The sequence below is a fragment of the Nannospalax galili genome, unplaced genomic scaffold (assembly GCF_000622305.1).
Source record: "Nannospalax galili isolate Female #2095 unplaced genomic scaffold, S.galili_v1.0 scaffold1138, whole genome shotgun sequence".
In the NCBI taxonomy this organism is placed as follows: Eukaryota; Metazoa; Chordata; class Mammalia; order Rodentia; family Spalacidae; genus Nannospalax; species Nannospalax galili.
The window spans coordinates 586,689-613,215 of NW_008342297.1; positions in this window are offsets into that span (position 1 = coordinate 586,689).

Consider the following 26,527-nt stretch of genomic DNA (forward strand, 5'->3'; position numbering starts at 1 on the left):
GGAGTGGGGGATGTGTAAAGGAGGAATGTGAGGGTATGTGGGGATGATGTGGGGGGATCTGAAGGGGATGGAGGAGTAGAAGAGGTATGGGAGTGGGGGACTATGTATGTGTGTATGTGTGTCTGTCTGTCTGTCTATCTGTCTATATGTGAGGTATATCTATGTGTGTGAGTGGATGTAGGAGTGTGTGTAAGAGTGTCAATGTGGGGTGTGTGTGTGTGTGCTTGAGAAGTCTTTGGAAGCCTTTGGGAGGAAGACATTTAAAGGAGAGCATCACCCTCTGAGGAGGGCCACCCTGACTTCCAGCACTTCTGAGATTTAGGATGAGCAACTGTTGCCCACAGAAGGGAGTGGCACTGGGTGCCTTCATATTCAGAACATGGACAGGAGCAAGTCCTCATGATCCAGCCTGGGCATGTGTCAGACCCACATGTATGTCTGTGAAGGATGATCAGCAAATATTTCTTTGGGGTCCTTATTCAGGGGAGAACTGAGCCAGTTCTAGTACCCCGCCCCCAGGGCACTCAGCAGGGAGCCCTCACACATTCCAGGAATTAGGAATGTCTGTCTTGGCAATGCAGCACTTGTGCCAGGAGGAACAGGGAGCCCGTCGGAGGACAAGGCACAAGCTATTTTTACAGACCGTGTGCTATGACTTTCAGGTGCCTACAGAAACAGAAACTCCCGAGGTGGGCCTGGGTGATTCATCCCTACACTGGTGCTCCCTGCATAGACAACAGATCCTGTGCAATTGCAGGAAGCAGTAGGTCTCCAGCATGCCCATTGCTCAGTAAGTCTTGACAGAACTGTGACAGGCGCTCCAACCTTTGCCGTCACTGTTCTGATCACACTAGACTGGAACCATGGATAACACCAAGCCCACTTTCTGCATCAGGACACAGAGCCCAAGCTGGCCGAGGGGCCAAAAAGGGCCCTGGACAGTCTTTCCTTCAGTGAGGCCCCTTTAGTGTTCACGGTTCTAGCCAGACCCTGGCTACAGGGCAAGGCAGAGAAACTAAACCAGGGCAGCTGGGGTATAGGAGCCCATGAGCCTGTCAGACAGGACACACACAGATGTTTGATCCCCACCATGATGCCCAGAGCTGGGTCTAGAAATCCAGCAAGGGGTCCATACCTCTGACCCTCCTCAAAGAAGACCTCACTCACCTCGTTACTTTTTTTGGGGGGGGGGAGTCTCATGTAGCCCAGGCCAGCCTCAAACGATGTAGCCAAGGGTGGCCTTGAACTCCTGATTTCTCCTGCCTCTACCTCCCAAGTGTTGGGATTATAGGTGTATACCACCAAGTGTCACATACCTCTTAGTCAAAATGAATATGTCTTATTGCTGTTGCTTATTATTTAAATGTTTAAATGCGTGCACATGAGTCAAATATATAAGTAAAGACATTTAGTAAAATAGCTAAACCATAACTTCCCTGCCCAAGTGGAGCTCTGAGTGTGCTCCGCTGAGACTTAAAGGGTTGAATTCCTCAACAGTAGTCAAGCAAGGACCTGACCAGGGCCTGCCCATAGCTCAGAGCCCTCTGTCCAGCAAGCTCCTCCCATCCCTCTGAAACCTAGAGAGTAATAAATAAAAACTTTCTCAGAAAGTTTCCTGAGCCTCCTGGAACCACCACCCTGTTCCTTCCCACCTCTCAAATCCAGAGCAAGTGAGAGGCTTTGGCAGCCTGGGGCGGGTTCCTGTTACCTTCCAGAGGGTGACCCTACTGGCCTGACACTGGAACACATACCTCCAACTTCACCAAGAACAGACAGTAAGGGCACCCCAGGAACCAGCTCCTTCTAGTAGGGGGAGCAAGCCTTCTAGCTACTCACCAAATTGCTGTTCCACAAACCCCAGGACTCACCACATCCTCTCCCTGACGCTGCTCCATTTGTCCCTTCAGCTATCAAAGGCCCAGACCTGCCCTCATGAAGCACCCCTCCCAAGGGGCAGCTTTGCCCACCAAACACTTCAGGGCATAAGTTAGGCCAGGCAGTGAGGCAGGGAGTGGGGCAGGGTCATGTGAGAGAGGCCAGAGGCTCAGAGAACAGCCCAAGTGCTGATCTCCAATACAAGAGTTTCTTGGTATTCTGGGAGGTCAAGGGGTCTCTGTACTTGGTATTCTGGGAGGTCAAGGGGTCTCTGTACAGCTGAAGTCCAAGAACTGTAGGAAGAGTAAGAGCAGAGGTGGGAGGCCAGCCACGGTCAGGGGCCTCTCAGGGGTCCCCAGGAAAATACACTGAACAGGAACATCATATAGGAAGTTGACCTGTGGAAAGGAAACCTCAGACGTTTCTCCGGCTCTTGTCCAAATCAAAATGGCTTCGTTGGATGTTCAATGGGCTGGACATAGGTAGGCCTGCTCAGGGGCAGAAGGCAAGATAGAGTAAGAAAGACAACAGATCCTGTGCAATTGCAGGAAGCAGTAGGTCTCCAGCATGCCCATTGCTCAGTAAGTCTTGACAGAACTGTGACAGGCGCTCCAACCTTTGCCGTCACTGTTCTGATCACACTAGACTGGAACCATGGATAACACCAAGCCCACTTTCTGCATCAGGACACAGAGCCCAAGCTGGCCGAGGGGCCAAAAAGGGCCCTGGACAGTCTTTCCTTCAGTGAGGCCCCTTTAGTGTTCACGGTTCTAGCCAGACCCTGGCTACAGGGCAAGGCAGAGAAACTAAACCAGGGCAGCTGGGGTATAGGAGCCCATGAGCCTGTCAGACAGGACACACACAGATGTTTGATCCCCACCATGATGCCCAGAGCTGGGTCTAGAAATCCAGCAAGGGGTCCATACCTCTGACCCTCCTCAAAGAAGACCTCACTCACCTCGTTACTTTTTTTTGGGGGGGAGTCTCATGTAGCCCAGGCCAGCCTCAAACGATGTAGCCAAGGGTGGCCTTGAACTCCTGATTTCTCCTGCCTCTACCTCCCAAGTGTTGGGATTATAGGTGTATACCACCAAGTGTCACATACCTCTTAGTCAAAATGAATATGTCTTATTGCTGTTGCTTATTATTTAAATGTTTAAATGCGTGCACATGAGTCAAATATATAAGTAAAGACATTTAGTAAAATAGCTAAACCATAACTTCCCTGCCCAAGTGGAGCTCTGAGTGTGCTCCGCTGAGACTTAAAGGGTTGAATTCCTCAACAGTAGTCAAGCAAGGACCTGACCAGGGCCTGCCCATAGCTCAGAGCCCTCTGTCCAGCAAGCTCCTCCCATCCCTCTGAAACCTAGAGAGTAATAAATAAAAACTTTCTCAGAAAGTTTCCTGAGCCTCCTGGAACCACCACCCTGTTCCTTCCCACCTCTCAAATCCAGAGCAAGTGAGAGGCTTTGGCAGCCTGGGGCGGGTTCCTGTTACCTTCCAGAGGGTGACCCTACTGGCCTGACACTGGAACACATACCTCCAACTTCACCAAGAACAGACAGTAAGGGCACCCCAGGAACCAGCTCCTTCTAGTAGGGGGAGCAAGCCTTCTAGCTACTCACCAAATTGCTGTTCCACAAACCCCAGGACTCACCACATCCTCTCCCTGACGCTGCTCCATTTGTCCCTTCAGCTATCAAAGGCCCAGACCTGCCCTCATGAAGCACCCCTCCCAAGGGGCAGCTTTGCCCACCAAACACTTCAGGGCATAAGTTAGGCCAGGCAGTGAGGCAGGGAGTGGGGCAGGGTCATGTGAGAGAGGCCAGAGGCTCAGAGAACAGCCCAAGTGCTGATCTCCAATACAAGAGTTTCTTGGTATTCTGGGAGGTCAAGGGGTCTCTGTACAGCTGAAGTCCAAGAACTGTAGGAAGAGTAAGAGCAGAGGTGGGAGGCCAGCCAAGGTCAGGGGCCTCTCAGGGGTCCCCAGGAAAATACACTGAACAGGAACATCATATAGGAAGTTGACCTGTGGAAAGGAAACCTCAGACGTTTCTCCGGCTCTTGTCCAAATCAAAATGGCTTCGTTGGATGTTCAATGGGCTGGACATAGGTAGGCCTGCTCAGGGGCAGAAGGCAAGTTAGAGTAAGAAAAATGACCATAACAAGAGGGAATCAGGACAGGAAGAGGGAATGGGCTGTCTGAGAGAAGGTTACCAGGTCATCAGAGACAGGCTGATTCCTAAAAAAGCTCAGCAGGCCAGGAGTGGCCACATCCCCTTGAAGAGGCTCTGCATAATAAGTTCTCTGAGCCCACTTCCTCATCTGTAAACTGGGGTCACAAGTTCATTTGATCAAGAAATGCTTGCTGATCACTTACTACGTAGCCAGTATACTGTCTAAGACCGACAATCGCACCTGTGTCAAAGGCATTGACGAGTGGAAGGAATGAGAGCCGAGTGCACAGCAAGTGCCTGGGACTCAGCAGAAGACTCAGACCCCTTGTCCCCATTGACATGACAGTCTTCTACCATCTCCCCTAAAGAGTTTGAAGAAAGCAGGAAGGAATGGAGCGGGCAATAAAATCCTTCTACTTAAGGACAGCAAAGTACCAACCACAAGAGGAAGCCTCTCTAGAGAGGGGAACTGAAAAAGGAGAAGGGGCGCTGCATTGAGGACCCTCTACATTCACACATGACGTGCTTATCTTACCTCTCCTCCAAATCCTCAGGTTTGGCCAAACTTTTGTCCCCAAGACCAGACGACTCCCATAGGCAGTCAGCTGAGAGCACTAATGAGACCTGGCCCTGGGGTCTTGGCCAAGTTCCTCAGGACCATCCCCTATCCTGCCCTCTAGGTGGACTAAATTAACTACCAGCAGAAAATGAAGATGTCCATCCCCCTTGAAAGTGGTCATATGGGCAGGCTATGTGTGGGGGTCACATGTAGCAAAGTCTAAGACACTTCATGTCAAGAAAGGGACGACAGCTGGGTAGAAGGCCCCTTCCCCTCCTCCATCCCTTTCTGGAAAGTTGACAGTGAGATGAAGGAGGAAGTTCTAGGTACTCAGACATCTGTGTGTGGCCTGCCTGCCCTTGCTGTCGTGATGGCAGCCAACTGTCTCAGAGGCTCCTAGCTCCTTCCTTTGGTTCCTGCCTAGGGCTGCTCCTCCTGGCCCTGGTGGCCCATGGATATCCCCCACCCCACCCCCAGCAGGCAAATACAGACAAAGGCGTTCTTCAAGCCTGATGGTTGTCCTGGTGCTGAAAGTCCCCAGCCTCCAGAGGGTCCCATCACTAAGAATGTTCTGGAAAAGATGGGCTCCAAGGCTTCCCTTGCTGCTGAACTCAGGGTCGGAGAGAATTCTGTTTCTTATTAACAAGGCTGCTGTGGTGGTAAGAAAGCCCACCGTGCCCTTTGGTTCTTCCACTACACCCACTACATGAACCCTCAGACATCTTATGAATGCTAAATGAATGTTTCAGTGTTTAAAGTCCTGGCCTCAGTTTCAGCTTCTCCTTGGACTGCAGGGAGGTCTGGCTTGAGGCAGCAGGGTTCTTGCTTGAACCACCGCAGAGCTTCCTGGCCTTGAAGTTTGCACCTGGCCACCGGAGACCCAGCCACAACTGCCTGAGTCTGCAACGTTTTCTCATCTCTGAGTGCCACCTCTGATCTCCCAGTGGTTCCTCATCCAGGCCACCTCTGCCCCTTTCTTGACATTGCCCAAGGTCACAGCAACCAAGTCATTTTTGTTTGTTTCTTGTGGATATGGGGGAGTAAATAGGTGGTGAGCTCCCTTGAAATATGTATTTTTTCTTCATGTTTCTGCGGCCTAAAGTGGACTGTATCCTTTCTCCACGCGCCCTTCACACGGTAGCTGTTAAGTTTCTATCCTTGGTCACTGTGAGCATGCTGCTGCCTCTCCATCCCCCCCACCACTTCCCCACATATGTACATTTTCACTCTTGTTTTGTTGCATGGAAATTGCTAATGTTGGTTTAATAACCTACCTGTCTTTTCTTCCCATGAAGCTTTTTTTCCCTCTAACTCTTCAATAATAAGGACCTCTTCCATCCTGTTAGTTAGCACTACTGTGCTCTACCTGGGAAAAGCATCTTAATTGAGGAAGGATTGACCCTGGCTCACAGTTTCAGAGGGCTCAGTCTGTAATTGCTCATCTCCATTTTTCTGGACCTGTAGGATGGAAGTGGGTGTGTCTACCACAAGCTGTTCATTTCTGTTGGACAGGAAGCAGAGAGAGGAAGGGACCTGGAGCCAGGTATAACCTTCAAAGGCATGTCTCCAGGGCCCTACTTCCTCTAGGCTCAACCTCCTCAGTTTTTACCACTTCCTAAAATACCACCACTGTCTGGGGACCAAGTGTTCCACACCAACCTGTGGGGGACATTTCACAACTCTAACAAATCCCCCACAGTTAGAGTAATTTATGGTATTCATTTCCTTTCTGAACATCTTTGTTGTAACTTTGATTTTGTTTTAATCCCTTGGTAGATGAGACGAATTCTCTAAAACCAAGAGCCTTGACAGTCAGGACTATGGTGAAGGTCCCCTAACTACTCTGCCATTACCCGGGGAACAGTGTGCCAGCACTCGCTGTGTCCCAGGTGCAGAGCCCCACTTCCACTCCCTGATGTCATCAAGTATCTTCCCAGTCACATTTTACTGTCTCTACCCCTAGGCACCCTGACTGCTCAAGGAGATGTCACTGAGGATAACAGCTCCCTCATCACTTATATTACATGCCCTAGGGACTAGCCAGTAGGTTATGGCTTTGCAAAAAGAGTCAGTTCATTCTCTGACATCTAGGAGATACATTATAATAGCCTCATTTACAGAAGAGGAAACCTAGGTGGGGGGCTCAAGCAATACACCCAGATGTGCATCACTCATGTTCTGAAGAGCTGAGGTTCAGACCTTCTCAGGCCAGTGTCCAAGAGTCTAGAATTGAATCTGTCAGGCCCAGTGCTGAGCATAACCCTGCACTGAATCCTCCCTAAGCCCAAGGAGGCGTGGCTAGTGAGTATCCTCCAGTCTATAGATGTGGTGAAATAGGCACCCAAAGATTCAATTACTTACCCAAGATAGCCACTTAAGCCAAGCACGCTGGTGGGTTATAAGTCAAAGATTTCAAAATGAGGTCAGTTCAGCAAATAGATATGTGCTTGGCTGTGTTCGGTGTAGCACGAGTCACAGCAGTCGATATGGAACCAACTAAAGTGTCCATCAGCTGGTGAGTGGATAAGAAAACGTGATGCATATACACAATGGAAAACTGTTCAGCCTTAAGACGGGACAGAATCCTGTCAGGGGTGGTGGTACAAGTCTCTAATCCTAGCGCTTGAGAGGTAGAAGGAGGGAAATCAGGAGTCATCCTTGGCTACATAACAAATTTGAGGCCATCCTCGGGGGGGAGAGGGGGAGAGAGGGAGAGAGAGAGAGAGAGAGAGAGAGAGAGAGAGTGTGAGTAATAGAGGAGGAGAGGGGGAGAGAGAGAGAGAGAGAGAGAGAGAGAGAGAGAGAGAGAGAGAGAGAGAGAGACTGGAAAGATGGTTCTATGGATAAAGCATTTGCGATGTAAGCAGAAGGACCTGAGTTAGATCTCCCAGAACCCATATAAAAACACCAGCATAGTGCATGCACCTGTAATCCAGGCACTGGGAAAGGATAGACAGGAGGATCCCTGGGGCTTACTGGCCAGCAAGTCTATCAAATCAGGTGATCTGTCTCAAAAAGAATAGGGTGATGAGTGATTGAGGAAGGCACCCAACATTGGCCTCTAGCCTCCATTTAGACACATACATGTGTACATACACACAGACACAAAAGAAAGAGAGAGAGAAAGAGGGGGGAGGGAGGGAAGGAGGGAAGGCGGGAAGGAAGGAAGGAGGGAGGGAAGGGAAGGGAAGAAGGAGGGAGGGAAGGAGGGAAGGAAGGAGGGAAGGAGGGAAGGAAGGAAGGGAGGAGGGAGGGAGGGAGGGAGGGAAGGAAGGAAGGGAAGGAGGATGGGAGGGGAGGAGAGGGGAGGGGGGGAGGGGGAGGGAAGGGAGAGGAAGAGGAGGAAGGAGGGAAGGAAGGCAGGCAGGAAGGAGGGAGGGAAGGGAAGGGAAGGGGAAGGGAGGGGAGGGGAGGGGAGGGAGGGAGAGAGGGAGGGAGGAAGGGAGGGAGGGAGGGAGGAGAAAGAAAGGAATCCTGTGGTTTGCAACACCATGGTTGGAACTGGAGATCATTATGGCAAGGAAAAAGAAAGAAGGCACAAAAAGACAAATACCATATAAGCCCACTCATAGACAGACTCTAAAAAGCTTAATTCCTAGAAACATAGAGAAGGTGGTTACCAGAGAGGGAGGAGGGAGAGGAGGGAGAGGAGGGGGAGGAGGAGGGGCCAGAATGGATGGTTAATGAACAAAAGTTACAGCATATTGTTTTTGTTTTGTTTTGTGGAGTTGTTTTGTTTTGTTTTGCAGAGTTGGGCATGGAACTCAGGGCCTCTCACATGCAGAACACAAATGCCACCACCAAGCTACCTCCTAAGCCTGACTGTATGTTTCCAGACAGCTAAAAGAGAAGGCTTTTAAAAATGTTTTATCACAAAGAATCAGTATTTGAGGTGATGGGCTTTTCAGTTGTCCGGACTTGATCATTACACAAAATAAGCATGTACTGAAGCCTCACACTGTATTCCATGATTTGTGCAATTGTTATGCACCAATTGAAACTAGGGAAGGAGCTGAGCAGCAACCCAACCCTTGTCTGCTCCATTCCATCCCAGGCAACTCCATATCTTAAGGGCCGTCCACAGACACGTTCAGCTCCAACCTCACAGAGCAGACTTGGGTTCCCAGGTGAGAGGCTCTAGCCTTTGTCCTACAGCCCTGTCAGTGTCTGCATCCAGCTAGCTCCTATCAAGGGTGTCCGATACTTACAGAAACCCGTCTAGCTATCAGCCCACCCACCTCTTTGGGGTGCCTGCTCCATAAGGGAGCTGGTGCAGTTTATGGGGTGCCAGAGGACAGAGGAACAGAAGGACGTCCCTTCCAGTGAAGTATTCTCCCCATCCTCTAGGATTTAGGATGACCACAAGTCTTGAGTCCTGCATTATATAATTCTTAAACTACAGAGACGTCTGTGAAGGAACATCTAATTCTGTTACATAAAGCACATGAAGGGAAAGCTATTATGGAAGAGAAAGTTTTCAGTGTTCATTAAAATAATTGGATCTACACTTCTTCCAAATGAAAAGAGCCAGGCATGAATATTTATAAGGCGAAGGCACAGACGCCTCTTGACAGAACACCCCAGAATGCTGAACTGGAGGGGGAGGTGAAGGGTAAGGATGGTCTCCACTGTCCTCATCCCTACCTGCACCCCATGCTATCTCCTCCAGGCTTGGTGGTACCCTACTGGGCTCTGTCAGCTGCCTGCTTCTTCCGCACTAGGTCTAACCCACAGCCTCTCCTCCCCCTCTCTGAGTCCATCATCACCTCTGGGCTTCCTGTAACAACCCACGGTCGAACCACCTCCAGCAACTTCCTCTAGGATCTGTTTCCACACCCATACTTTGGGCACAGCTGTGTTACCCCTCTCCCTCTGTCTCTGTCTCTCTGTCTCTGTCTCACAGTCCTGAAGGAACAGAGCCAGGAACAGACTCAGATTCCAGATCCTCAGGGTCCCATCCGCACTCTGACCAAGTAATAGACCTGCCCTTCTCTACTTCTGCACCCCTTCTTCTTGACTGCCCACCTCACCCAGTCAGGGTCCCATATCCCACCAGCTGCCCCCCTCCATGTTGGAGGCCAGGCTCTGCAATGCCCTCTGCCTGCCTCCCTCCTGCCTCCTCTCTGCTCTGAACTCTCCCTCGTTCTTTACTCTCCATACTCTCCCTCTGGCCCTGCTCTGGTCTCCAGCCCCCTAAGCTAAGATGCCCCATCTCCTACCACCCACTTGCCTCCTCCTGCCCCCCCCACTTCCTTGGGGCTTCCTGCCAATTGACCCAGGGTTCTTTGCAGGTGGGTGTCTGGGTCTCTGGGAGCCAGAGTCAGGATCCTTCTGGGTACAGGACACAGTGTGTGATGGGCAGCAGCTCTGTAGCCTGGTGGGACCCTGGGAGCTCTAGGAAGAACCCTCTTCACAGTGGGTCTTCAGGCCACTATGGAACCTGATCATTGACCCTTGAGTTCGTTCCACAAGGGAAAGAAGGTGGAGAGATCTCCTTTTTGCTCCCTTCCTTGAGCCCTTCATGCCCAGACAGCCATGAGAAGCTGAGATGCAGTCCAGGGCCTCAGAACCTCTTGGCTTGCTGGGCCCTAAACTTTCACCCAGAAGGAGCAGCAAGTCCATATCTGTGCATACCAGCACCCTCAAGCCAGCCTCTCCAGGAGATGGGGTCTCTTTGCAGGACACAGCTACAGGAGAGGGGGCTGAATAAGGGAGAGGGTAGAGACAGGGGTTCCAGGTTCCCTAGAGGAGGCACTTCCAGGTCCTCTACATTAGAGCTCCACATCAAAAGTCTAGGATCAAAGTTCCTGAGGTTACATCTACAGCCACCTCAAAGCTTCTGTCACAACAGAAATGGTCAGGTTCTTATTGCTTCATCTGGACACCTTTCCTCCCTGCCTGCCTGTATCCACCTGGGGTCAGGCCACTTTCCTGTCCTCCACCTTATAAATTTTCTCCTGTCCTCTAATAGACTGAATGATCTCCACAGGGCCTGGCCTTGGCATGCTGTCTGTCTACCAGACTCTTTGCTGGTTCTCCTCCTGTACTAAAACCCAAAAGGTCACTTGCCCCCTCCTCAGGTGACAGTGTGATTTCCAGCCCAGCCCTGCCTTGGGAATCATGCAACCCCAATCTGCCTGTCCATGATCCCCTCACCAAAGCCAATGGAAAGAGCTCATATTCTGTGGGGAGGGGTCCCCAGTCACCTTAGAAGCCTTCCATATTCTGCTTTTCTTGCCCCCTGTGGAAGGGCCCAGGGCTATTAACAACCAGAATCTGTGCTAGAGGCCCCAACTTCAAGTGATTTATGGCAGGAAAAGTTCCCAAGAGCCATAGAAACAAACTTGCCCCTGACCCAGGGTGATGGGCAAGATTCCCCAGGCCCCTCTATCCCTGCCCCAAATCCCACAACACACTGGGTCTGAGGTCACCGCCCCTCAGGAAGGCTCAGCATTGGGGCTGCTCTGTACAGTCCCCATGAGCTACCTAGAATAGGACTAGGGTGACATCATTCTGGGTGGCCCAAAGCTAACAGGACCCCTCCCCATAGAATGTGAACTCTTTCCACTGGCTTTGGTGAGGGGATCATGGAAAGGCAAATTGGGGTTGTATGATTCGCAAGGCAGGGCTGGGCTGGGGAGATGCTGGCCTTGCAGTGTTAAACCCGGACAGTCCCTGACCAGCTAGCAGAGGAGGTCATCACAGATCACTGAGGGAGCTTGGAGTCTGCCCCCCCCTTCAAGCTGAGGGTTACTCATCTTGACTCTAATCCCAGGGTTCTGGGCCCCTGCTCAAGATCCTAGCTCCCAGTGGACTGGGCCCAGATCTTCTTGGCTCCCAGGATGCATAGGGCCCCACTTCTCACCTTGACAGGTGAGCATACTCAGACACTTTGTGTAAAAGGCTTGTGGGTCTCTGGCACCTGGAAAGGGGGTCCTTCTTCCTCTCCTCCTCAGAGATGGCTAGCAGGTACCCAAGTTTCAGCACCACCATAGCCACCCCACAAAAGGCTCCAGGTGCCATGGTCTGCAAAGAGGCTGTGTGTAGCTTCAGGCTGGGCTTGTTTCCAGTATACAGATATGTCTGGAACACACCAGAAAAGGGGCTTCAGGCTATACATAAATAGGTCCATTCAGGAAACCAGAGTGTGGAGTCCAGAGCTTGGTGGCCACTCCACACCAGCACAGCTCCCCACTGATGATGGGCTCAGGGAGATTCCCCAGCCCTGCTCAGGATCATACACACTGGAAGGGTTCTCCCTAGCAACTGGATCCCAGGGGCCCCACTGGGTCACCTGCTCTGACCATCAAGGGAATTTATCCCATTAGTTCAGTCCTGGCATCGAAAACAGTTGTACTGCCTCAAGGTTTCAGTCCTCCTTTGACCTTCACAAGCCCACAACTAGATTCATGCATGCTGACTCAGATGTTCATATGTACATATGTGCACATACACTCACATACACAGACACACCCTAGGATATATCCTAGCCCAGAAAGGGTCACACATACTCTCAAAAATACATGTACACACAAACATCTAGACAAATGATTATCCATACATGTGCACATGGGACCCTCCCCCCACCCCCACCCCCACACACATTGGTGCAAATAAATAAACATTGGGAAATCTACTAGGGGAAATTGCTAGTGGTGGGAATACAGGACTTTTTTTCTTTCCTCAAATTTCTGTAAAGAAGGCAAATAAAAATTAAAGTTATAACCGTATAAGTGTGTAGAAGTAGAAATCTACCTAGGCACCAGGAATAAAATTGCCAACTCACATGCTTAACATCTTCTCCATCAAAGAAGAATGGAATTTGGTAGAAGCAGAATGAGCCAGGCTGACTGAATTTGACACTGAGGGCATTGTCTTGCCACTGTCATTTTATAAAAGCCAACTTTAAGCATTAGGTTTCAGTTCTAATAAGAACCAATAAAGGGCCTAGGGACGAGGCTCTGTGGTATCGTGAATGCTTGGAATGCATTAGGCCCTGGTTTCTACTCATAGCACCAAAAAGAATGAACATGACTACTAAAAACATATATTGAGGGCCGACTCTGTGCACAGCATCTGGGACACAAAGACAAACGAGACATCCTTCATACTATGTCTTCTTAGAAGAGACTGCCTGAACTCAGTGTGGAGAGGAAGGAAAGAAGGAAGTGTGGATCCAGGAAGAATTAGGAGAACCAATAGGCCAAGAAAGTAACTCAAGCAAGGTAGGAAGAGGAGAGCTGTGATAGTCCAAGTTTCTGACATTAGGACTAGATGGGCTGTAGGGGGATTCAAAGGGAGAAGAGGTATAGAGTCCAGGACTGGGCTGGGAGGAGAGTACTTCCATTTTGGACCAGAGACTTGGAGTCCCTGAAGATGCCCCATCCATACAGTAAAATAGTTAGATGGAAAGACACTGGGGAGCTGTCACTCTAAGGAGAATAGAAGAAGCTCATGAACTGTGTGTGGACAGTGGTCAAGAAGCTAACTCTGGAGCCAGTGAGATTCCTTAACAAGCAAAGGCGCTTTCCACCAATTCTGACAACCTGAGTTCAATCCCAGAACACGAATGGTGGAAAGAGAAAACCAACTCCCACAAGTTACCCTCTGACTTCTACATGCCCACTATGGTGTAAACACACACACACACACACACACACACACACACACACACACACACCAAACAACTGTTTAAAAAAATTAAAGAAGTGAATGCTGGGTACTGGGTGCTGGGGCTATAGCTGAGTAATAGAGTGCTTGCCTAGCATATTCTAGGCCCTAGGTTACATTCTTAGTGCCACAAAAGAAGAGGCTGAGGAGGAGGATGAGGAGACAGAAGAGGAAGAGGAGGGGGGCTGAGCATGGTGACCCACTACTCAGGAGGCAGAGGCAGGTGGATCTCTATGAATTAGAGCCCAGCCTGGTCTGCATAGTGAGTTCTAGGCCAGCTGGGGCTCCAGGGAACCCTTGTCTGAAAAAAAAAAAAAAAAAAATGAAAAGAAGAGAAAGAGGAGCGGGGCTGGGGTAGATAACGGACTCTAGGGAAGAGCAACATTAAAGATGTTGGCAGGGAGACTGGAACACATGAGGGCGGAAGGAAGTGGGTCAGAGGTAGAACTACAAATTAGAAAAGCCACAGGGAGATTCCGGGTTGGGGGGGCGGGCACAGGGCTGGCTACAGTGAGAATGAGGCAGGACCATCTTATTTCAGGAGAACAACTTGGAGCTGAGCTAGTGGCCACACTGCATCTGGGAAGGGAACAGAGCTACAACTTGCTGGGTGGCAGACTGTGCGCACAGGTTCAAGATTCAGGAGTGGCTGGAAGAACACAAAGAGCAGCCAACAGGAGGATGTGCCCTCAAGAACCCTTGAATCCAGGATGTTCCCCAGATAAGTTTGCTCACATTACCATTCAGAAGTGAGTTACTGGAATCTCATTTGGTTATCACTTACATCCTCAAAGACTCCTGAGATGTTAGGCTGGAAACCAGGCAGAAAGTGACTAATACTCAGAACGCTGCTTCTGCTTCTGTAGAAAAAGATGAGGACTGACTCCTTTGTTCTAGACTAAGCCAGATTTCCCAAGCCAAATATCATTTCCCGAGCCTCCCTGAGCCTTCTTAGTCTCATAAAACTGTATTACTAAACTTAAGACACCGTTGGTTTTCTTTTTCTTTTTTTATTATTTTAATTTTATGTGTATAAGTGTATGAGTGCATGCATGTAAGTGTACCCATGTTGTACAGTGCCTGCAGAAGTCAGAAGAGGGTATCAGATGCCCCTGGAACTGGAGTTACAAATGGTTTGTTAACCACCATGTGGGTGCTGGGACCGAACCTGGGTCCTCTACAAAAGCAATCATTGCTCTTAACCATGGCGCCATCTTTCCAGCCCCGGTTGGTTAAATAAGATGACCCGGCTTTAAGTTGGGTCTTATGAGTGGAAATATTAAAATGCATTCCATAATAAAATCTGTTTTGTTGGATTCTGGATAAACACTTAAGCCATTGAACAAAGTCTTATTCCAAGTCATTCAGAGCAACACCATGTGACAGTGACCTCACCTCATCCAGGGGAACGTAATGCAAATTTCTTGAATTTTATCAACTATGAAAACAGATGTCATCAAAATCACCAAATAGAATGGAAAATTTGATTCAATGGGATAAAAGAACTACTTCCTTTAAAATATAGTTGAGGTGTACATAAAAAAGAAGCTGGCCAGGCAAGGACATCTTTAGCTGCAATGGAACCCATTTTCTTTAAAAGACTATAAGGGGCCAGAGATGAAGCTCAAATGGCAGAATGTTTGACTAACATAAGCAAAGGCCTAGCTTCAATACCCAGAACGCCATAAACTGGGCATGGTATCACACAACTGTGATCCAAGCACTCAGGAGGTAGAGGCAAGAGGATTAGAGGTTGAAGGTCATCCTCAGCTACACAGAGAGTTTGTATCCCAGCTTGGGATATATGAAAACAGATAAATAAGACAATACAATGGATTTTGTTCCTTCTAAAATACATAAGATGACCAAACAAACATGGCTGAGCCCATTCTGCATAACCTGGTCTTTCACCCCATTCTCCTGAGAAAGGCTTTCAAAAAAATATGAAATAAGCATTTCAAACTGCTCTGAGAACCATTGCTGTTTCCCCCATGGCTTTTCACTTGAAGGAGAGGCACAACGGTAAAGAACCAGTAAATGAAGTTTCCAGGTGCTCATTCCAGGTGATTCTCTCTAGCCCTCCTCACAGAGTCCAGGGCCTCCCATCCAGCCACAGCTGCGCACTAGGCAGCCATAGGGTCTCTGGGCCTTACCTCCCTACCCCTTTCTGTTCCCCTTGTACTTTGGAAAGACACTACTTTGGTATGAAAGGAAATAAAGTTCTCAGTCCAGTGGTTTGTTCACAAGATCCTTGATTCCACCTATGGCTCTCTGGGGTCTTGGTAAACAATTCCAGAAGAGCAGGGACTTTCTTCAGAGTTCTTTAAACATTGTTTCTGGGTTGGGGAAATGACTTAGTAAAGTGCATGCCACACAAGCATGAGAACCAGAGTTCCCATCCCCAGCACTTACATAAAGCAGGGCTCCATAGTGCGCCTGTAATCCTAGCACTGGGGGTGGGGGACCGAGACAGGAAGCTTTCTGGAGCTCATTGGCCAGCCAGTCTAGCCAGATTAGTGAGCTGCTGGTTCAGTGAAAGACTCTGTACACACATGTGCATACAGGAATACATACACCACCCCTACCCCCTACACACACACACACACACACACACACACACGCACACGCACACGCACACACAGACCGTTTCCAAGTACCCTTTGAGAAGACAGGCACGATACCATTCCCGACTTAATGATAGGCTCCATTAAGATGCCAAGGTTTGGAGATGAACAGCAATGGGATTGCTGAGGCGCTCCCCACAGCCTTTCCCCCCCCCCCCCCGCCTGTGCTGAGCTCCAGGGAACTCAAGATTTACCTTTGTTCTCAGGTCAGGAGGGCTGGGGTACTCTGAGTAGCAGAGTATTTTTCCTTGGTTAACGTTATCAACTTAACAGGCTCTAGAATCGCCTAGGAGACTAGCCTCTGGGCATGTCTATGAGGGAGTTTCTAGACTGGGTTAATTGAAATGGGAAGACCCACCCTGAATGTGGGCAGCAGTGCTCCACGGGCTGGGGGCTTGGACTGAATGAAGGGAGAAAGCAGGCTGAGCACCAGCATTCATCTCTCTCTGCTTCCTGACTGAGGATGCACTGTGACCAGATACCTCAAGCTCCTGCCACCATGCCTTCCCTGTCATGATGCACCCAAAACTGTGAGCCCAAATAAACTTTTCCTCCCTTAACTTGTTTTTGTCAAGTATTTTGTTGCAGCAACAACAAAACTAACTAACACAGATCCCCAAAGCAAAAAGGGCCAAACATGCCCATTTACCCCATGGAGAAGAGAGACCAGAGGTGCAGACCAGGGTGTGGTCCAAAGGGAACACAGAAGAGCACAGGTAAAGTAAGGTGAGATGAACATGTGCAAGAAGAACATGGAAACCCAGGACCCACCCCACCCCAGGCATGGTGGGCACCAGGAGGTCCTTGCTGTGAGAAGAAAGCCACCATCACTCGGCACTCAGCAGCTGGCAGGCTGCAGTAAAGAAGGTTATTCAAGAACACTAAGTGACAACACACCCTTGAGTGGAGCAGGAGTATTTGGAAAGGGGCTGCCACTTTCCTACCCTCCCCACAAGTGGCACATATAGTTATATCCAGGAGACCCAAGGTCAAAGTATCTTTCTAGACTCTGAAAAAAGAGCCTGGCCTTCTGAGCTGATGGCTCCACCTGAAATCCTGTGATGTTGTGATATGAAGGGTGGGTGCCAATGGCCCGGAGCAGATGTAGACTCCAAGAGAAAGAGTCTTGCCTGGCTCTTCAGTCTGTGTCTGAATCAGGGCCTAGCAACCAGATGGAGAAAGAAAGAAGGGGGCAATTATTCAATGGGGGTCTTGTTAGTGGGGAAAGGTTCTTACACCTGTGTACCTCCCTTTTTGCACCCAGAGCCTGGGCTGGGGATATGGATCAGTCAGGAAAGTGCTCGTCATGCAAGTATGAGGATCTGAGTCCAGATCCCCAGCACCCACATAAAAAGCCATGCATGGCGGCATCAAGTCTGTAATCTTAGTGCTGAGAAAGTGGAGACAGAGGATCCCTAGGTCTCCCTGGTCAGCCGGTGGAGACAAATTGGTAAGGTCAGATTCAGCAGGAGACCCTGTCTCAAAAAACAAAAGTGGAGAGCAATTGAGGAAGTCTGGCCTCCAAATGCATGCACACGCATGCATACACACCACAAACATACATGTACACAAACACATATGTATATGTACACGTAAACATAATTCAGAACTCATGACTAGAGTTTCCTGACAGACTTCAGGCTCATCAACAAACTCAAGGCCATCAGTCAGTGGGATTGAGGTTTCGCCCCCTGCAGACACCGTGAGTTCTGCAGAAGGTCCAGTCTGGCTGGCCCTGCCTTCTGAACACAGACTTTTGGCCCTCAGGCAGGTAGCCTTCAAGACCAAGACTTGTATGTACAGGGGCCATGAGTGTGGACTCTGACCCACAGCAGGCTAGGGTTAAGACATGACCCCGAATATACACACACACAAAGGGACAGCATCCTGTGCCTTTGTCAATGGTTCTTCAGAGTCAACCAGGAGTCCCGGGCTTCACTTTCCGAGGGTGATATGCTGTTGCTTAATGGCCACCAACTCAGACTGTGTGATTCTGTTGGGCAGACAGAAAAACAGAAATGTGGAAGCTTCCCCTGACCAGTCCAGTCTTCCCCTGCTTCTGTCCTAAGGGAGTATTAGGGACTGCAGGCCCTGGTTGAACAGAGGACATCCAGGAAGGGGACTAGGCCCAAAGGCTGGAACTCTCTCCTCCAACACTCTTAGGGGAGGCTGCAGCCAGCCATCCTGGAGAAAAGCAAAAGCCCCCAGCTGCAGGCCCTGGTTGAACAGAGGACATCCAGGAAGGGGATTAGGCCCAAAGGCTGGAACTCTTAGGGGAGGCTGCAGCCAGCCATCCTGGAGAAAAGCAAAAGCCCCCATTTTGAGTTGGTTAAATGTTATAGCCAGCCACAGGAGTCCCAATAAACAGAGCACCCTTCTGCCAGACTGAGCATAGGTCTGACCCTTGAACCTGAAAACAGCATCATGAGGTCCTACCCATCGCCCCAGGCCCAGGACACCCAGTCTGGACTCTCCTGTGTTCACAGGTGTCTCCAGCCCCTCTGCCATGGTAAGCCCACCCACTTCCACTTATGTGTCTCAGCCTTCTCTCTCTGGAACCACCAGGGCCCTTATGCCTCATGACTTTCCTCTGTGGGTAAATGTCTCACTAAGCAGAACTGGACTGTGGTTGGGGAAAACTTGGGGACAGATGTGGTTGCAGGCTCTGAGTCACACGTATCTGGCCCCTCCCTGTCCTGCAGATTTCAGGTTGAATATTACTCCCTAGAGGGCCTCTTTCGCCCCAGTCCAGTCAGGGGGCTCCTGCATCACTACATGCCATGCCTCCATCTTCCTACCAAAGGTATGAGCTTTAAATATTTTACACATTTTGAGTACTTGTTTGATGTTTATCTTTCTACACTGTAAGCTTTAAGAACTCTCATCCTTCCTGCTTAATAAATATGAGGATGAGCTTTAAAGTATTGTGCTGATCACAAAGAAATGACCTTTGGTCTCCAACCCCAGGGGCCCTGGGCATTCTGGCTCATGTGCTCATATTCTGAATCCCAAAATGTTGAGTATCCTCAGGCTGACAGAGCTGGCTTCTAAAATACCCTGTAGCAGGACTTCATCCAGGCAGCCCATGACCTGCAAAATGAGGCCCCGGGAGATTGGTTTGAGGGATCAGGGTATGCATAGACACAGGGGTTGCTGCCCTTTTGAGATGAAGGGAAGGGGTAAAGGAAAGAGGCCTTGGGGCTCACGGCCCTAATGGCCTTCCCGACAACCTGAGGGACCTAAGAGTAGACCAATAAGAGAATGGCTCCATTTTCTTCAGCCTGTAGACCAGCCTGAAAGAAAGTCACCTGCCCAGTGACCAGGCCAGACCCCAAGATTCACTGTAGAGGGGGGACTTCCTAGAGTGCCGGAGTATCTACTAACAGGACAACTGCTTATCATGTGCCAACCCCTGTGCCCAGCAGGCACCTCTCTCCCACAGCATGTGGAGGTCCAGGGCAGGAAGTACCAAGGATAGAGATGGCAGGAGGAGGCAAGTAGGCAGTAAAGAGTAGGGCAGTTGAACCAGAAAAGTGCTAAAGGGAAATGAAGGGCAAAGCAAGATTGTAGAGCTGAGCACCAAGGAGGAAGGGTGGAGGGCTGGGCAGGGGGCCAGGTAGGACAGGGAGCTTTGGAGGCTAAGGCCCTGTAGGCTGGTAGGAGATGCGCCTAGCTAGTGGACAAGGAGGGCAAGCTAGATGAGGGGCTGCAGAAGCAGAGGGGAGGGGTGGTGTGGGTGGAGCAGCAGGTAAACACAGATCCACTCGTTGTTCTGTGGTGCCAGTGGACAGAATGGGAGTGGGAACCTGAGGCTCTGGACTCTGAGTCTGTCCTGCCTCTGTTCCCATAGACCTTTATGGGGGGAGGGGTGGAGCGGGAGGGAGACAGAGACAGAGAAAGAAAGAGAGAGAGAGAGAGAATGCATATGGGGGGTCTAAGGGAAAGTATCAGGGAAAGAAGCAAGGATGTTGGGGAAAGAAAGAAGGGAGGAAAGAAGGGGGTGAGAGGGGGACGGGAGAAAGGGGAGAGGAGAGAAGAGAGAAGGAAGAGGAGAGGTGAGAGTCATTGAGGTCTAAGGGAAAGTATCAGGGAGAGAAGCAAGGATGTTGGGGAAAGAAAGAAGGGAGAAAAGAAGGGGTGAGAGGGGGACAGGAGAAAGGGGAGAGGAGAGAAGAGAGAAGGAAGAGGAGAGGTGAGAGTCAGAAGTTCTGTCTGCAGCACAACAGTGCCCATTGTAGAGATGTGAACACCAAGGCCCTGCTGGAGCTGTCATAGTCCGTGCTTAGCCTAGAGCCAGGGCCAGGCCCCTGTACAACCTGAGTCTGTTCGTGTCGGGCTTTGTCTCAGCTCTTGTGACATTATGGCTAGATCCCTTCCCAACTCCTGAGAGTTTGGCTGATTACTGTTTTCTGCATCTCCCTCTCTCCCACAGCCCCTCTGTGGGTTTGGTGCCTGGGAGAGGCCTGGGCACAAGAATTTCCTGGGATAAACATGGGTTACCCCTGTTTGTGTGGGTATCTCTGGGTGAGGAGGAGAAACAACAGAGGCAGCCATGCAGTGTTTGGTATAGAATCAAGAATCTGAAAAGCTAAGTCTCCTCTGGGCTCTGTCCCAGGAACAGGGTTCCTAAGATCACTCCTGTGCTCTGTAGCCTGAGACCCAAAGTAAGGCCAGTGAGAACACTGGAGAAACCCCTCAGTGAAGACACCTTCCTCCACTTTTGCTCACAGCAGCATCTGGAGCTGTCTGGGTCCCCAGAAGACTGATGGAATTACCTACTGCTGGGCACAGGACAGGCAAGGCTCTGTTGTGGGAAGGGGCAAATCCATATCTACCCACATGGGATCCAGTGCATTTCCTTGGGGCTTCCATGAGCATAATGACCTGGCAAACACAAAGCACCTCTGTCCTTCATGTGGAGTCTGTGAGCTGAGATATGTACCTGTCTGCAGAGAAAACCCCACAAGGGGAGAGAATCTGCAGAAGGGACCTGGAGAGATGTGGCTTCCAGTAACATTGAAAATTGGCACAGGGGACCGTCCTCAGCAGAGATGACTGTGACTCGTCATGAGAGAAGACTGTCAGAGTGAAAGCACGAAGGCGTGTGTGAGGAGTGCGAGAGTCACTCACCCGTCACGCCATGTGGAAGGTCTGGCTTCAGCTAAGTTCAGAGAATTTTAGCAGAAAGAATGTCACTAAACGCCTTGTTCTCTGTGCCCAGGCCACTGTCCCCCAAATCTCCAGCCCTCTGCTTGCCCTCATAAGGACCAAGAATCTTTTTAATTTTTAAAATCTATTTTTATTTTATGTGTATGAGTGATGTCCTTTGCCCACATGTGTGTAAGCGCACCATATGTATGCAATGCCACAGAGGCCAGAAAAGGGTGTTGGACCCCCTGGAACTGGAGTTTGGGAGGGTTGTTAGTCACCATGTGCATGCTGGTAACTGAACCCGGGTCCTCTGCAAGAACAGCAAATGCTCTTAACCGCTGAGCCATCTCTAGCCACACCCCTCCCCAAGAATCCTTGTTTCACACAGCAGACAGTCCCTATCCTAGGCTCTGCAGACATGACAATGAACCAAGAGTCCATCCCAGTTCCAAGTATCTGGGATAAAGAACCAAAGAACAATAGCCTCCCTCCAACAGGGGCAAGCAGCCTAGCTGCTCTACGTCTCTGGTTCAGGGGCTCAGGCCTTGGTGCTCCTCTGTGATAACCGCAGAGGCTGTGACTGAACTGAAGCAGGGGTGGGGTGGGAGCAGAAAACCAACTTCATAGAACAAAGGAGAAGTGAGTGTGATGCTGGGGTTTGAGGAAGAGACCAAATTAGATGAGAGAGATGAGGCAGGTGCTGCCCCAGGAGGGGGTTTAGAAGGTGAGTACTGATAGAGATCTCCGCTTTTCCAAGCATTAAGAATGGACTCTCGACAGGTGTGGTGGCACACACCTTTAATCCCAGCACTTGGGAGGCAGAGGCAGGTGGATCTCTGTGAGTTCAAGGCCAACCTGGTCTACATCGTGAGTGCCAGGCCACCTGGGGCTACAGGGAGATCCCCATAACCTCAGGCTGAGGCAGGGCAGGAATGGAGAGTTTCAGGCCTGGCTTGGCTACAAAGACAGACCTTATCCCAGAAGAAAAAACAACAACAACAACAACAACAACAAAAAGAACAGAGTCAGAAATGAATGACCCCATTTCTTTGAGAAATCAGTGCCATGAAAAGGAAGGAGGGAAGAGAGAGATGGGAGGGGAGGAGGGAGGGGAATGTATGAGACAATGGAAATGCTAATTAGTTGATTTGATCATTTCACAGAGGTGTATCTAAACACCACCTTTTGCACTGTAAATAAACTCAGTGTTTGGCAGTTAGTTATACCCTAAGAAAGCTGGGGGTGGAAGAGATTAAGACTGAGTGGGTGTGAGCCAGAGATAAATAAAGCAAAGGTACCATAATTGATGGCTATGGAGGCTGAACTGAGGAACGGAGGTGGGGACAGGGTCCCAACAGGGCAGGCAAATGCCTACTTCGGTCACCACTGTACCAGCCCAAGTTTCTACAGGGTAAAAATGGCAGCAAGAAAGACTGGCCTATCAACTGCCAAGGACCCAGAGGTCTGCGGGGGCAGAGCCAGCAGCTGTGCCAGGTGGATACAGTATAATTCTTTGGGACTCCACTGGGGTTCTTTGGGACACTCCTCTGAGGTAAGAGGCAGCAAAGTCTTAAATATATCCTGTTAGTGACCCACCTAGCCCTTTTTCCTGTTTGAACTAAGTATGTTCACCTCTCTCCCTTCCATCCTTTCACATCCACATCCAGAGACCCATTAGGTATCCTCGCCACCTTTTCATACCACTAAGCACCTACGTGGTTACCAATACTTCAATGTTCTAGCCCCTTCCTCTTGATACGAACCGTCATTATTTTTGTGGTATGGGTCTATTTTATTGAGGTTGATCTTTATTGTGCTAGGAATGTGAACAGGTGATGGGGGTGGGGAGATGTAATTGCCGATATTAGTGATAGCAGATGACCTTGGCAGAGGTGAGACAAGGGCAGGAAATCATACTATTAGGTATGCTGAAGCAGTAAAGCTTGAAGCTCCAACAGTTGCACTTGAAGCTAGCCAACCAGGAGTTCCCACTAGAAAGGCAAGATCATCATTTAAGAGCACATTCACAATCTAGAAGATTGCAAGGGTAATGAGGGATTGGTTATATTTTTAGCTGAAGAGGGAATAAAACCCACTAGAGATTCCCTAAGCCCTTGCTCAATGAACCTGTCTTGTATACAACATATGACTAGTGCTGGTTTGATTTTTTTTGTTTTTTGGTTTTTTTGGTCTTATCTGGCCTGGAACTCACAGAGATCCCCCTGCCTCTGCCTCCTGAGTGCTGGGATTAAAGGCATGCACCACCATACCTGGTGTCTGGTGCTCTTTTTAAAGTACCGTTGTCTGTCATGTTCAGTTTTAGCCAGTCCTCCTAAAGATGCTTGCACAAGCTTCGAGTGAAGCTTACAGAAACACAAACCTGGCCTTGAGCAGGCCTAAGCAAGAAATCTTTGCATTCTACTCAGCAGGCCCAGGCAGCATGGCATCTACAGGCCAGCCTCCATCTATGCCAAATCCCCCAGCATAGGCCTCCTCCTTTCTGCACTCAAAAGACTCTTGCAGCACTGAACATGGTCTCTTCAAGGGCTCTGCAGCTGCCCTCACCAGCTTCTTCTTTGACAAGTGAAACACAGCTGCCTGCCAGGGTCTTCTGTCATCTTCTGGCCAGTCTTTGATACCAGTGGCTCAGCAATGGTTGGGCCTGTTACCACTGAACACAAGGAATCACAGAACAGCCTGGACATCAGCCTGTCTATCCTTGACTAACCCCCTTGTTACATGCTCCCCAGGTCTCTAATCAACTCCCCTCTATGCACCCCATAACCACACTGCACAAGGGACACAAGACAGATTAGAGAGTCCTGATTTTTGCTTTAAATTTTTGTGAAATAATTTCTAAAAGTGTTTTAGCCAGGTAGGTACGGTGACGCATGCCAAAACTGCAGCACTAGGAAGGTGTAAGGCAGGAAGATCAGGAGGCCCAGGCAGCATGACATCTACAGCCCAGCCTCCCTCTGTGCCAAAGGGCCAAACTGGGCTACATTAAACTCTTTCAAAACACCAAGATAATAATTATAATTATAGTGATGATGATGATGATAATGATGAAATTTTAAAATTTTAAAACATTGACAATAAGTCAAAAAGACAAGAAAATAATTTCCCATAATTCCAGGCCCCATATATCCCTCTCTCTCTCTGCCTTTGGGCTTTGTCTCCAAGTAGTTAGAGTGAGATTCGCAGGCATATGGAGAGTCAGTTTTGTAGTTTTCTGTTTTCACTTAGAGATAGATGATAGATAGATAGATGGATGATAGAAGATAGATGATAGAGATAGATGATAGAGAGATAGAGATATATTTCTTCCATGGTAGTCTGATCTTTACAATTATCGTTTTAAATCATAGTACTGTATATTATATGGGAATACCAGTATTTATTTAGCCATTACCCAGTTATAAGATCATTTTGGGGGCTGATCAGGTGTGGTGGCACACACCTTTAATCCCAACACTTGGTAGGCAGGGTCAAACAGATCTCTGTGAGTTCAAGGCCAGCCTGCTTTACATAGTGAGTTCCAGACCAGCTGGGGCTAGAGGGAGACCCTGTCTCAGAAAGAAAAAAACAAAACAAAACCAAAAAAAAGATCATTTGGGGGGCTGGAGAGATGGCTCAGTGGTTAAGAGCACTGGTTACACTTGCAGAGGATTCAGGTTCCTTTCCCAGCACCCACATGATGACATGATGGCTAGCAACCATCTGCAACTCCAGTTCCAGGGGATCCAACTCCCTCTTCTGGCCTCTGTGGAGTATTACACACACATGATACACTTACATACATGCAGGCAAAACATATACATAAACTAAAAATAAATGTTAAAAAATTAAAGATCATTTTTCTTTCTTTCAGGATTATTGTTTTAAAACATATTCCTTTTGTGCTGGAGAGATGGCTCAGCAGTTAAGAACACTGGTTGTTCTTGCAGAAGAACAACCAGGTTCAAATCTCAGCACCCACATGGCAGCTAACAACTGTCGGTAACTCGGTGGGGATCTGACAGCTTCTTCTGACCTCCACAGGCATTGCATGAAACGGGTGCACTTACCTACATGCAGGCAATACACACATACACATAAAATAACTAAATAACTAGTAAATAAATAAATAAATTTTTTTAAAAAAAACCATATTCCTTGAAGGGTTCCAGAGATACTTTTAGGGGATCCAAAAGGTTAAAACCCTCTTCATTACAGTATTAAGATGATGTTAGCCTTTTCCACTTTCTTTCTCTTATGAGTAAAAATTTCCAGAAGCCACATGACATGTGACATCACAACAGATTAAATACATGTAGGACATTTAACATCCCAGACACCAAAGAAATTTGAAAAATGTAAAATGCCTCCTTCTTGTTAATGTTTTGGAGGAGGGAATTTATTTTTCACTAAAAATATTATTTATATAACTAAGGTATTCTGTTTTTATTTCTAAAACAGGAATACTGATAGATATAATCTGAATAAAGAAAGGTGTTGGGGGGAGTCCTTGACAATTTTCAACAGTATAAAGAGATCCTGAGATCACATAGTTTGGAGACCACTGGCTTGGACATACATGCTGTAGCAGAACGCATAGTCCCCTGAGCAGGACTCCCCTGACCCCAGACAAGATGCAGACAGTTGTGCATTGTTATCTCTTCTTCCTGATTGTATTTTCCTCTATCTCTTTCCCCTCCTCCTAGCTCTTCTCTTGGTTTTCTTGTCTTTCCCCTCTCAGTCTTTCAACTCTCATAACAAAAGCCATACAGATAACAAAACCATCTCTTCTTCTTATGAACCAAATTGTTTTCTCAATTACAAAGAGGTTTGATGACATTTGAAATAGGCTTTTCAAGCCTCTCTCCTGGGAGCCCTCTGGGCCTGGTCCCGCCCTCACCTCCTTCTGCTTCCCTGGCCTGCACAACCTGCCAGCCTCTCTCCTGGGTAAGTCCATTGGTGCCCACCACCTTGACTCCCCCAGCCTCATTCACCCTCACAGCTCCCCTGTCCCATCTCTCCTCCTTGCCTGGGTACTGGCCCATTTCATGTCTTGGGACCCCAGACACCGGGGCTGACATCTCTGCTTGGAGCCACCACTGCTTCCTGATCCTTTGCATCCAGATGAACCCAGTTCCTCCCTGCAGTCCCCAGGAGCCCTTGGGGCCTCTTCCCACCCCCATCTCCCTTTGCATCCCCGGGTGGTACAGCCACCAGCTGCCTGAGACCAGCATCGTTCCTGGGCTCTGCTCCCAGTCCAGTCCAACCCCCAAATTCCCAAGGACAACATCTTTCCTGGAGGGATCCAGACCTTAGGAGAAAGCCTGAGAGCATCTGATCCTCATCTGACTTGGGCCTCTGTGGGAACTCCTGAACACAAAAGCAATCTGGCCACTCCAATATAAAATCAAAAGAGAGAACTGGAAGCTTAGACAAACAGCTTTTCATGCCCAAAAAGTGAACCACAAAGGCAC